Source organism: Buteo buteo, chromosome 8, assembly GCF_964188355.1.
Source record: "Buteo buteo chromosome 8, bButBut1.hap1.1, whole genome shotgun sequence".
NCBI classification, from domain to species: Eukaryota; Metazoa; Chordata; class Aves; order Accipitriformes; family Accipitridae; genus Buteo; species Buteo buteo.
The window spans coordinates 14,618,567-14,632,209 of record NC_134178.1 but is presented as its reverse complement, the minus strand read 5'-3'; the positions used below and the strand labels follow the sequence as shown (position 1 = coordinate 14,632,209).

Genomic DNA, 13,643 nt, shown 5'->3' with positions numbered 1-13,643 from the left:
TGGCGGCTAACAAGATAATAAAACAAGACCTCAGAGTTTTAAATCTGAAAAAGAAGGTATTTTGACTTCATTACTAGATTATATGAAAATTTACTGAAGTTCATTAATTTATCTCCTTCTTCAATGAGAGTTTTCTAGGTCAGTGGTTCCTTAACTGGGGAATAAGGCCATGATAAATAAACTACAGGTGGAACTTAAAAACCTGTTGAATTATGTTAAGTTAAAAAATATTACGTTAGGATGATTCATGTTTTGTTAAAAACTTTTGGAGCTGACAGTGATGTATATTTTGAGAAATGTTAGGGCTGTAGTTCTGGAGCGAGTGATGTGAGGAAAATGTGGAATCTTTATTCATGTATTTATTTACTACATTGAAAGAACAAAGAAGGGGAAAACCCATTTGTGCATTTTTTTGTTGATCTACTTTGGAGACTTTATCATAGTATTGGAGAGCCTTGTGTTGTTATATGCATTGGAGATTACCTCATGAGCACGATACAAGAGTTACAGTAGTTTCCTCCTTCAAAGATGATTTATGAGACAGAGAAGAATTAAGCTATGGCCCCAGAGGGACTTGTAGCCGTTATCATTGCAACCCCTACCTCTTTGGTGCCTGGATGTTGCAGGGGAGTGTGACATGGCTGTTTGATAGTAGCCTGAATTGGATCACAAGAGACTGTCTCTGTCTACTTTCTCCCTTGGTTAGGCATACTTACAAGTTCTCTTTGTTGGCATTTTTGCTTTACTTTTCTACGTTGGGCCATCTTAAGAAGGTAAGCACAAAACCATAATGATTTAAGTAAAGGTAGAAACTTTACTGCCAATTTAGCTACCTAAACTGTTCCATCATGAGGTGGAAGAGTGCTAGGAAGATAAGCCTTGTCTGTGACTTGCTCTTTTTTTTATAAGTAGTAGCCCTGAGTTTGGTCAGCTTGTGAAGGCATACGCTTGGTGGAAAGTTATGTTATGTGGCATAAACTGAGCTAACATCTTTTTTGGCACAAAAAGGCCCGTTAGCCTGTTAGCCTTTTTGTTCTAGCTTTAAGTTTTTCTTACCATTTGCTGAGCCAGTTCAGTTTACTAAACTGGAAGAAAGTGAATGTGACAAAGATGTGAATGGTTTTTAAGTGGGTCATAGAGTTGGTTTCTTTTACTGTATATTCAGTGTGAACGCTGAAGCTTTCCAAGGAAGGGGGCACAACTGTGCACCTGAGAGTTGGGAAAGAGGGAGGGGGACTGCTGCCCTTCCTGGCAGTCTAGTGTGTTCCTCAGATGGAGAGAATCCGAACTGGAGTTCAACTCCAATGAGAATACCTAGATCACCTGGCTTTCAGATGTTCTTGGCAACTGTCCTCGAGTCCCATGTAACCAAAAAATCATGGGACAGAGGGAGAGAAAAGGAAACATGACTTTCCAATCCAGTGATTAGTGTGCTTACCTTAAGGGAAGAGGAAAAAGAAACTTTCTGGGATTTAATCAGTGCTTACCCATTTTACAGGAAATGGCTTCTGGATAATGTTCTATTTTCTCAGTGGAAAGATATTATGTGAATTATGGAAATGCAGCACAACCACCAAGTTAGGAAGATAGGTGAATAAAATGAAGAGGGTGTGGGAGAATATAGATGGAACATAGAATACTTTGTATCAGTGGGATTATATTCTACTCCCTCTTCAGTTATTTGTTAAGGGGCTTTAACACTGATTTTTTTTTTAATAGTGAAATTAGGTTAACTTTCTGAAGACTTAATCTGTTAAATTGTGTGTCTTTGCATTTGTTAATTCATACGTTGAAATACAAATACTCTGTGATATTTTTGAAATGTTTTTGTGTGTATGTAGTAAGTGCAGTTCATAAGAGATGGTATTGTGCTTATGCTGGAGGTGTCTTGAATTTTGAAAACAGTGCATTTCTGTAGCTCCTCTAAATTGGGATCCTAAGATAATAGAAATAATGTTCCCTATGTGATTGCTGCAGTAATCCAAAATAGAATTAGTTTTGCTTTAGAATTCAAGTTTCTCTGCTACTGTTACGTTAGTCAACCTGAGCCTGAATTAGGACTTAAACCGTATCGTGGAAGTCTGTAGATAGACTGGGACATTGAAAGCTGAATGGTAAGGATGCTGGATTTTACTGTGGTGAAAAGTTTGGTTTTGTTTATTTTGCTTTCCAGCATCAGAGAAGTTTGTAGTTGGCACATCTGATTAAATTGATTTCTTCACATTTGTTTATGTAGACTATTATGAGACACACAAGCTTTATAGAGAAAAGCCTGTACACATTTCACTTGGGTTCTTGAAGTAGGGGTGGGGTCTTATTGCTATGGGTATCAAACCAGATGTTAGCTGTGGTCTTCAAGGTGCTCTGTAGCAGTTTGGCAAGAACTATTAGAAATACTTTAGCTAGGTTGCTCTTAATTATACTGTATTCTTAGCCTATCCAGCAAACCTTATTATAGATAGCTAAAATTTGTGAGCTCTCTACTTCTGTCTTTCTGTGGACAAATGTGGTCTTTTTAGATAGTGAACTTTTTAGGTGAGGTTCACCATTTTACTGTGTCACACAATGCGTAATGCAAGGAGGTTCTCCCTCTGTGAGCAGAATGCCCTATTCATTATCCCAGCACAGTCCTAGAGCATGGCTGCCTCACTTCCAGTATCAGTATTTGCACTCCTGGCCCTGACCTAGGAACTGACAGTTTCAAAGGTCCAGAACATCAAAGACTGCACAAAAATGCAAATGAAGTTCTCTGTGATCAGTAGTATTATGCAGAATATAGATGTGTTAGCTGTGTGCATGTGCTAGAAAGAACAATTAGGTTCTTATTTATGTGTAGATTTTTAAGCTGAAAGTCAGACTCGGGCTCTGGAGCTGTGCAGAGTCAGCAGAAAACTGATCAAAAAAAGGTGAATATTTCACATCATGCTAAATTGCAGAACTGACTCAGCGAGACTGGGGCAGGTGCCAGCCGTGGTGCAAGAGATGGGCCTGCGCTGAGTGGTTGAGGGCACGGAGGGGTGTGGGTGGAAACACAGCAGCCAAATCTAAATCAGCTTTGGCTTTTGGGGAACCGCAGCCTGAGAATTCTTATTTTAATTAAATAACTCAGTTTATTCACCATCAATGTTGAATGCATCTGGTTGTCATGGAGCCTGAACTTGACCACTGTCAATTTTCAGAGCTATTGAACTTCATATGAACTGCTATCTGAAAGCATGTTGAACAAGATTTTTAAACATGGTGTTTCTGTACTGACATGTCTGGCAAAAGCTGGACCTTTTGGGTTCCAAATTAAAAAGAGCTGGAAGAGTAGTTATGGTATATGTAATTTTGGAAATAAGGGATTCCTCCTCTTTTTCTTTAAAAAACTTTTTACTTCTCTTTCCCATAAGTGAGCTTAGGATCCCAGTTACTTTGTCAGTATCCTGAAATCCTAGAAGTAATCCTAAAATTCCCTTGAAGTGCCTTTTAACATTGATAGATCTAATTAAAAGGCAAATCTGAGTTCTGTAACCAAACTTAAATTGTGGTTATGTCCCCATTTACTACAATTGCATGGCTATTCCATATTCCATTTTAGTACTGTGCTTGGGACGTGTAGAAAAAGAGGAATAATGCACTGGGACTTTGAGTTGGGCAAACAGAGAAAAAGGATATCCTTCCACTTTGAAGAGTGTGTTTAGAGTTACTTTTCGGAATAGGCATTTGTGAGCCAAAACTGCTTTGGTTGCTGCTGTCAACCCGCTAAATCAGTCTCTTCCCTTGCCTTTCTGGAGAGGCAGTGTGTACCCTATTTCTGGAGTACTGAGTTTTGACTATTTTAATATAAATGTGAAGCCTGTGAACTTGTCCTGCATAAAAATCATCACCTGATGATAGGACAGACTGTCTCTTGCCCATTTCCCTCAGAGAAGAAGAAAAAAAGGAGAAAGCTTAAAGCTGAGGCCATCCTCCATGGCAGGCTTCTTAAATGATTGCACTCTAGATACAGTAATTTTAATATTTTTTCCTAGTGACTGGTGAATTTACCATCAGAATGATGTTGTGGCTGAAGTCTTGTTGGAAAGACTTATGATTTGGCTAGCTTGTTGATTGATTTTTAAGGGCTAGAGATTTTTTTTTAGAGAAGGTTTATATTGAGTTCTGCAGGATTTCTGGGATGATGATGTATTTGTAACTGAAGAAATTTCTTCCTTTTTCTGCTCCTTTTAGATGCAGTGGCTCAGAAACATCTCTGAACAAGTGTCCTGAGAAAAACCCATCTAAGTGGGTGAATTCTGATAGATGCATTAAGGAAAATTCTGATGTTTGAGAACTAAATATTTTCATTAAGTTCCTTTGGATACAAACTGGAAGTAGACAAGCTTCACTTTTTCAGCCTAAACTGAAGCTTGGGCAGTTACATCTGATTTATCACGTTAAAGTGGAAAGGATATCAGCAGTACTTATCCATTATCACTTTTCATATCAGAAGTATACCTGCTTTAGCAGAAGGTATGGGGATTTATGGGGTGAAGTCTGGTTTAAGACCCAGGCATATGGTTAACATGACCAGAGAGTACCTAGCTATGTGTATGCCTATCCAGTCTAAGTCTCCTGAATAATGAAAAGCAAAGGTAGATTGTGGCATTGCACTTGTCAATGGGAGCTGTCATACGGGAATCAGTTGAACAGCAGTTAGTCCATGGTGTGTTTGAAAAGGTTAAAAAGTATTTAAAAAGGCAGACAAACCAATGTATGGCTTAAGCAAGCCACTTACCCGAAGTCTTACAGGTAAGCACCATCTATTTATAGAGCTACCCAGCGGTTTACAGTTGTGTGTGGTTAGTTGTTTGTTTGTTCTTTCTTTTTTTTTCTTTTTTTTTTTTTTTTTTAATTTGGAAGACTATAGATGTGCATATCTCCATGTATTAAAATATTTTGGAAGCCTTCAAGATTAAAGGTGCTACTGTTTCAGGGCAATGAACATCTAGATTGTTATAAAAGTACTTGAAATATGTAACTTTAGATCATCTTTGAAAGTAACATTGGAACTATCTGCTGCCAAAGCTGAAATGGAGAAGTAGTCTTATTTCATTTAGACATATGATAGCAGCTCTGCAGATCATTTCCTAGGAATCTGTACAAGTATTGGAGTGTGTTGTGGTCTGAATAAGATTTTACATTCTTTCTGGTTTTGATCAATTCTGTTACAGTAATGTTTACTGAAACATGATGATAACCTATTAATTTATTAATTTCTTGTTCCTGTTACATGTACGTTGCAGCATGATGGAGTTTGTCATGCTTCAGAGAAGAATTAAAAGGGGCAAAGAAAAAGCAAACAGTTAAGGAAATAGTAATGATGTCAAAACCCAGTAACATCTGAATTTGATATGGGTGGGTCACTTAGAAAGCTGAAGTCTCTTAAATGTGTCATAATATTTTGTTTAAAACCCTGGTAGCTGTGAAAATACTATACCATTCAGATGCCCATTTTATTTTCTTCCTTTGCTTGGAATTCCTTTTTCTTTTTTTTTTTAATAGCTGTTTCAGCAAACTTTTGGGCAGGAACTCTTGTTTTCCCCTGTTGAAAAATAAGATTTTATGTTTTCATCAGTATAAAGGCATTGCAGTTAAGGTAGTCTGTATTTGCAGGGAAGAAAAAACGTCCTACCTCCCATATGTATGTAGTGTGCATGTGCATGTGTATCTATACTTAAGTATAATGTGCATCTAAGCTCTCACAGTTCTTGAGAGGTGAAAGCATTACAGTATACATTGCTTGTCGGGAACGCACTACAAGTGCTGTCCCAACTCTAGTCTAGGATTAAAAAGTTGAAGTACCTGCATTTGAGTACCCTCGCTTGCCAGGTCTCTGAGAAGTAGAGTCTGTTTTGTAAATAAAGGGTACAACAAAGAATGGAAATAGTAGTCAGTGACCACTAAATTGGAAGAATAGTAAGCTGGAGTAGGATCAAGATTGTAGTAAAGATCTGTAAATTGAGTGATGTTTGGACATGTTCTGTGGAAGTTTTAGGCGTTCCTTTAATTCTTTGTTTGCTTGCTTGCTTTATGGCTGAAAAAATCAACGAGATGTAGGAAGGTTATACTCTCTTGAGACTTTGTAGGTCTAAAGTTCTAAACTGATGAATGCAAACATATAGTGGCATGTGTTTTGCTTTGCATTTTTAAAGTTCTTTTCCCAACCACAAGGAACAGGAACAGTTTCTGTAAATGAAATGATCAATCTTTTTGAGGACACCTATAGAAGAATCTCAGCTCTGAAAAGCATTTCACAACTGTGAGAGCACATTACTCTGGGTAAACTAGTTTACAGCCCTCATGGATGTTCTACTTTAAATATGACTTTACTCACACACTACTTTTTAGTTCATGTTTAATATATTAACTAAAATGGCTCTATTTCTAAAAAAAAATTTAAATCCTTGCTTATCAGATGTCACCTTTTAAGGAAATCATAGGTAGTATGTGTGTGTTAACATCAAAAAAATAGATTGTTCAATACATCTATTTTTGTAAGATGACATAGAAATAATTAAAAAATACCTAGATTTCATAAATATCCTTCCTTTTCCTGGAATGCTGTTGTCTTCATGCTTATGTAAATTTGAGGTAGAATTATTTTCAAGAATCATGTAAATTGGACTTTAGTAATCGCATTTGTACTCAGTGAGGCCATTAAACAGTACAGAAGCAAGTACTTTGTTATAAGAGTTCAGTGCCATCCAACAGCTGTGAATGTTTTAGCTGATATTTCAGAGGATGAGCAACTCCTGCTGTAGCATCCCTTTGCTTCTTTTGGTTGAGGGTTGGAATGTAAATACAGTGGCATGACTTTGCTGTTCCAAAGCAGTTGAAACGTAACCACATCTGTTTTGCTTCACACTATTAAGTGGGTGGAAAAAAGAACAACTCCCCCCTCTAATTTGTGGTTCCTTATATGGTCAGTATACTGAAAAATATTTTAAGTTTGTGCTTCTAAAATTAATGTTTTTAGTCAATGAGTAAGAAAAGAAACATATGCAAATTATCTAACAAATCTCAAGTATTTGAACTTTTATATTAGCATAAGTGTGGGTTTTTTTCCTCTCTCTTTCTCCACCACCCCTCCCCAGTTGTGTCAGTTTAATTCCTCCTAAAACCATAGACTTTATTCTGGGGTTCACATGAACGAATATTTAGAAAACAAATCCTGAGTTGTCTGGCTGTATGGGTCAAGTGTAAGTTTTACACTGTTTAGTTCCTTCATATACAAGGAAAGAAGTATATTTTTTAGAAGTTATGCATTTCTTTTCATAAAAAGGAAATGTTTAAAAAATTATATGTTATAAATCAGATATTTCAGAGATTCAGATTGCACTTTGAAGTCTTACTGAATTAATACTGGTTTGACACCATTGTAGGTCCTTCTATGATAAAATTAGGTGCACTTCAATGTTTAGTATTGTGACACCAATACCAGTCTAAGAAGCCCCTTTTTGTCCCAGCTGTATGTTCCTGCTTTTTTCCACCTGGGTCAGTTCCCGAAGCCCCTTTTTGTCCCAGCTGTATGTTCCTGCTTTTTTCCACCTGGGTCAGTTCCCCAGTGCAGTTTGAGTGATCCTGTAATAGTAGCACTGTCTCAGCCAAGCAGGTAGCAGTGGAAAAGGTACAGGATGCTTAAGCGGTACTGCTGCTGAAAAGAAATTATTGCTCTACTGCAACTGTAGTTCTGCCTTTGCCAGGTTTGAATTTGGGTGAGAAACTTTGTCGTTTCAGTAAAACTGCTTTTACATGGTTTCACACTTAAAGGATGGGTTCTTGCATCACGTGTTATAAATTTAGCGTAAGAGTGAAACTAGTCATTCACAGTATAGTCTTTTTAGAGGAACTAGTGCTTTTAGGAACACTGAAAATAATTTTACAATATACAAGAAAAATGATGGTAGAGTGTGTTTTGGTTTAGATGCAGTTGTTTCATAAGTATCTCGCACATACTGACCTGGAAACTAGCATAGTCTTCTAGTTTAGCAATGTGCATTTAAAACTCGTTGGGAGTACAAAGTATAATACAAGCTCTGAGGATGAATGGCGTATCAGTGAAGTGTTGTATAAACTCAGTTTTAATTGTTGTTGTCTTTTCACTCTAACTTGGAAACCAGTCATGTACAAAAATGCCGTCTTCCCAAAATTTTAAGATTCTCTTTCTTAAGCATGGGGTAAACTGACAGATGAAAGTGACTGTGCTCATGGTTCCATTGAATATGCAAAGTAAACTGAAGAGATGTATATTATTTTTTCTTATTGAATTATGAATTTTAAAACCTAAAGATAGTGGTAATGTAGCTGCTAGACTATTTCAGTGAAAACATTCAGGTAGTAAGTTTTCCATAACACCAAAGCACTTAAATGTGGAGACAGGGATCTGTGACTTATTTGGGAACATGCTAAATGTGATGCTGGTTGCTAATTACTTGTATTTTGCTTAGTACTCAGTATATTGGCTATCAGGTATAGAAACATGCAGGTGACCAAGTGGAGAGATATTTTGGGTTTTCATGCTGAAACCATATTGGCTTTTAATTTTATGTATGTGATTTTGTGGGAGAACCCGAGATGATGTACTGAGTTTCTACTTTGTACATTGGATATATGAAGTAGTCTGATTTTTATTTTTTTTTTTTCTTTCCCCTTTTCATTCTTGTGAATTATTTCTTGGGACCAACAGATGTGATGTTATATATAAGTAGAACAGAAACAGTAAATACGCGTATGTATGTGTGTGTTTGGCTTTCAGATGTATGTTAATTTGTACATCTAAACATATGGGATTTTACCTAGTAACAGAACACACTGTATGTGCTAGGTACCATAAAAACAATGATTTGGAATTCCTCGACTGTGTCTCTCTGGGAACTAGTCCCGGAAGTTGAGAATCACTAACACCCTGTGAGATTTATTTACTTACTTATTTTAAATTTCAGTAGTATTGGTTGTACTTCAGATTTTGGTGTATTATTTAAAATACTGCATAATAAATCTGATGTATTTGGTGAATCTTTTGCCCTGTATGTCTTACGTGAAGCAACGTCATTGGTTGTCCGTGTGTAGTTTCAAGAATAGGCTGCTGAGATGCAGAATAACGGCAGCTTAAGAAATTGCTATTGTATAGATTTATATATGTCTAGATCCCTTATATTCCAGTATGTTAATAATATCAATTTAATGGTGTATACCTCAGGATAATTTTCCTAGTAAATAAATACTTTTGCTTCTAAGTAAGTATTTATATTTTATGTTGCTAGCAACAGGCCTGCCTGCGTTTACCGAAGGTCAGTGACCTGAATTATGTTCATCTCTCACAGCAGTTTGTGTAGTCATGAGGTACATAAAGATTTCTCTGGTGCTTCATGAGTATGACTTTAGAAATTACAAATAACCTTTTCACAGAGGAAGAACGTCAAGAAGCTTGTTGTCATTAGTTTGCAAAAGGTGCCATGTTGAATCTTACAATACAGTGATACTGAATAAGGAAAATAAATCTACATACAAAGTGTTTTAATCAGTAAAATGTAAAAAGTAAAACCCTCCCCAGCAGACTTCTCTTTTAATTCAAGCTCTTGGGTGTGCTATTGTTGATATTCTGAAAACTTCTTTAAATTTGTAATGGAAAGAATTCTTCATATATGCTTAAAATTAAAGCAAAATTGTAGTGAAAATGTAGCTTTTCTTTAAAGGTGTTTATGATAGTTGCCTTTAGCACTTTGCAAACTTGCATTGGATAGAATTGGATAGAATCTTTTAACTCTAGATGCTTTAAATTAAGATCTATTACAGAAAGTAAATATGCAACATATTGTATGACTTACGTACATTCTTAAGTTTATGAAATAATATAGTTTAAAAAAAATAGTCTTACTGCTCTGCTGCATCTAGATTCAGCTGAGCTGGCTTCCTACTGTGCTTATATGTAATAAAATTGTCCCCATTTGCAAAAACTCACGATCTGATTGATATCCAGGCAAACACAAAAAAGAGAAGAAATGGGGGAGGAGGATGAAACTTCTTCAGAGGTATGTTAGTAATGGTTTTTGCACTTTAACTTTTAGGTTTTTAGAAGTATGATTGTTCTGAAACTGACTTTGATTTACAGTGAACCTATTGACATAAGTTGGGTATTGAGTGTTTTGAAGGAAGGAGTGGATGCTCTTAAGAATACACTGGAATAAAACATTAGTCCTCAGAGAGGCTAATAGGTGAACTAGGTTTATGGTGTAAGGAAAAGTCAGAGACTCATGAAAGCTTTGTTTTTTCACAGTCACCATCTTTATAATATGGTGGAGTATAACCTGAGGTAAAATGTGCTCAGCAATAAAGCTGAACTCTACACTTGAAATTATTCATGAATGTGGAGTGGCTTTGGATAGGTAATCCCATTATCTGTATTTTGAGTAGATCAGAGGAGCATTGTGTGGGTAGGAAAGTTGAAGAGTAGAAAGCAACATTAATTAAAATAGGAAATAAAAGCATGAAGTAAAGTTTTAGCATGGTAGCTTCATACACGGTTTCTAAGAACTGCTCTCTGTTTAAATGAAAGACTTCAGCTTTTATTCTTTTTGTTTGCTATATCACTTTCAATAATTTGCTTTTCAACACCTTTCTTGTCATCTCTTCCTCCCTCTACTCCTTTATTTCCAATTCACTTCTGTTCTATACCAGTAAGTAGATCAAACTGGGTTCTTGAAGCCCAGTATATGTTATTACTAAGGGGATTCTTCTAGTAATGATCTTACAGACTGTGTGATGAGTGCGATTTGTTCTTGCCTCCTCTTATCATCAGTTTATTATCTAAACCAAGAAGCCCTTGTACAGGCTGTGTAAAAGGTCTTTTGGTTTTAAGAACTTGGCAATGCAGAGGCACAACAGAAGACACTCAGTTACTGAGTTTAATGTGTTGCCCCTGCAGCTATTATATGTGATTTGGTTGTTTCTATTAAAAAAAAAAAGTTTAAAATGTTACCCTTTTATGTTGTGTGTCTGTGATACTGTTACCATCACAGTATCTCATTGTCTTTTTTCTCCACTAATGTTTTAAAATTACTTTTTATGTTGTGGGTCCCTTCTTAGAATACAGTGCTACAACAGACACCTGCTTTTCCACTCTGGTTCTTAATTCCATGCTAGTTGTCCAGTTCTTCAGAATGTGATAATTGTTGGAGAGCTGTATTGGTTTGTGATGGATATATTTTGCTGGTTAGCTGTGAAGTGGGCAGATGTATTGATTCCTTGTTAATAAACTGTTAATGATTTTATAGTTACATCAGCAACTCTTCCTTATTGTCAGTAGCTCTAATGTCATCTTCTAAGTTCTGAAATAATTCAAGTCTGTGTGCGTTACCTTTCCCGTGTGGTTTCTCCTTTCTTACACCTTTGTGAATTCTTTGCAAGATAAATACCTTTTCAGAGTTAGTATTACAAGTGATTTTAAAATATTCTAGATTTCGTATCAGCAAAAAGCATAGCTTCCCATATGTATGAAGTTGCTTTACTGCTTTGACAAAAGCAGCTGTGTGATTTCAAGTTCTGTAGCTATAGGTTGGTAGTCTCTGTGTTTATTGGATAGTATGTTCTTATCAACTGATTTCCTCTTATGGTTTGGAATAGAGTTGGCAGTCTGTTGCCCATGACAGTGCTGTATGTTGCTAGCGTTGCAGTCAGTTTGATACAACATTAGGCTGTTGTAAAGCTCCGGAGATGTGCTAATGTGCTGCTTTTGGAGCTTACCATTCCCATTGTGGAACTGGCAGAAGACAATGTATGAACGCTCTACAGTCTATTTTGGCTGAAAATCAGCTAGCTTTGCTCAAACTATATTTGTTGATAGTTTGAACTAAGCTGGCTTAGTATTGAAACTAGCCTTGTACTGATGCAAATGAGAGGTGATTCTTGCTGTATTTGAGCTACAAGGTGGTGAAGACAAGAGAGTGATGCCTTCAGTCCTTGCAGCTACTACTGGAAGAGGCTTTCTATAATCCTGGTGTACATAGATACTGCAGGTAAAAAAAAAAAAAAAAGAGGTATCTTGGCCAGAGAGCTTTCAAAAATGGAACTGTAGCTCTGTAGCCTAAAGACACCCATGTAGGCTGGACATACAGGACTTCTGTTGTTTGTTTGTTTAAATCCAGAGACTATTTAGTGTAAAGAAGAGAAGAATTTTCTCTCCCCTTTTTTTTTTTTCTTGTTCTTGAATACAAGTGACTGCCTCTGCTAAGTTTAGTGGGACTAAGCTCAGTGGAAGACACTGTGTCTGTCTGTGTGGTGTTTACACTTAGCATACATACCAGACCGAATCTTTTATCCAAATTGAAGTGATTTAGGCATGAGAGTGCCTAGTTTGTGGGATCTTGGGTAGCCTTAGGCAGTACCCATCGGCCTTGCCAAGTTTATGGCTACTGGGGATGTGGCAGTGATGTTCTAGGTCTCTCTGGAACTTCAGCAGTAAAAAACTAAGGCTGTTGATTCATGGTGTACGATGGCCAGTTTTTGTTAGCCTCCTCCATCTTTTGGAGGCACGACAGCAAGAACTCACCTGCTTGTAAAATAAGAATAGAACCGCAGCAACATATGCTCCTATGTGTATTAAAAAAGTAATTCTTCCTTGTTGTCCTGCCACCCCCTTTTGTGTGTGCATGTCACTTTTCTGTGGCACAAGGAAGAAGCCAGTGTGGTGGAAGAAAAGCTGGCTGGGTTTAGGGTATATGCAGGACTTAAACAGTCATTGTTAATGAAGAAATGGAGTGAACTGCAACGTTTTCTGCTTACATTGCAGTATCTAAGCGCATTTTAGGCTAGACACATTTTCTTGGAGTTACATAAATCAGGAGGTGTTTAAATAATAATCTAAACTCTACAATTTGAGCAGTTAGGTAATTTGCAGAGGTTCTCTAAAATTCTCATTAATTTCTAAGTGGTTTTGATGTTTTCCTAGGTTGTAGACCACCAATGATGTTTTGTTGGAGAACAGGTGAAAAGCAAATACTTGAAGAATACTTTGACGCAGGGGTTGGTTAGTTGTTGGGTATTTGTTTGTTTGTTTTTTCTTTTCATAATACCACCATTTTTTTAAACTTTTGTTAGAGACTTCTTCCTAGAAACTCATGCCTTTATATCTCTTTGTCTTGTAGAAAGTTATAATTTTATTTTTATGATCATACTAATTTGGTGTAAGGTGAACCTAATGCAATTTCATGTGAGATATGAGGAAGAAATGGACTTGTACATTTATGGATTTACGTGCACTTATAGTTCTACAGTTAGTTGATTTGGTAAAATCCTACAGAAGTTGTCATGTTTTATGAATATTGTCCTGTGTTTCTGTAAAAATCCATACATTTAAGGGCTTTGCACAGATGGGTAACTACCAATAATTTCACTTTTGTAGGTCTGAGAAGAACTTTTTTTGGAAGACCTTAATTTTCAGAACTGTTCAATGACCAGTTAAAATTTAAGTTAATCCCTGAAATTTTGATACTTAGATAATTTTTTTTCTTCTAACAATCGATGTCAGTGGAAGATAGTCTTTCTAATGTCTGTCTCTACTTTTACTGTCGGAAAACTTCATTTTCTGTTGGAACTTCCTTGGTTTAGCTCTGTGGTTATAC

At 36.5% G+C, this 13,643-nt stretch overlaps 1 protein-coding gene across 2 annotated transcripts in view; it reads left to right on the top strand.

Moving 5' to 3' along the window:
- The window catches only part of DYRK1A (dual specificity tyrosine phosphorylation regulated kinase 1A), an 86,551-nt gene that overhangs the window by 17,348 nt on the left and 55,560 nt on the right, over positions 1-13,643 (top strand). The window lies entirely within an intron of this gene.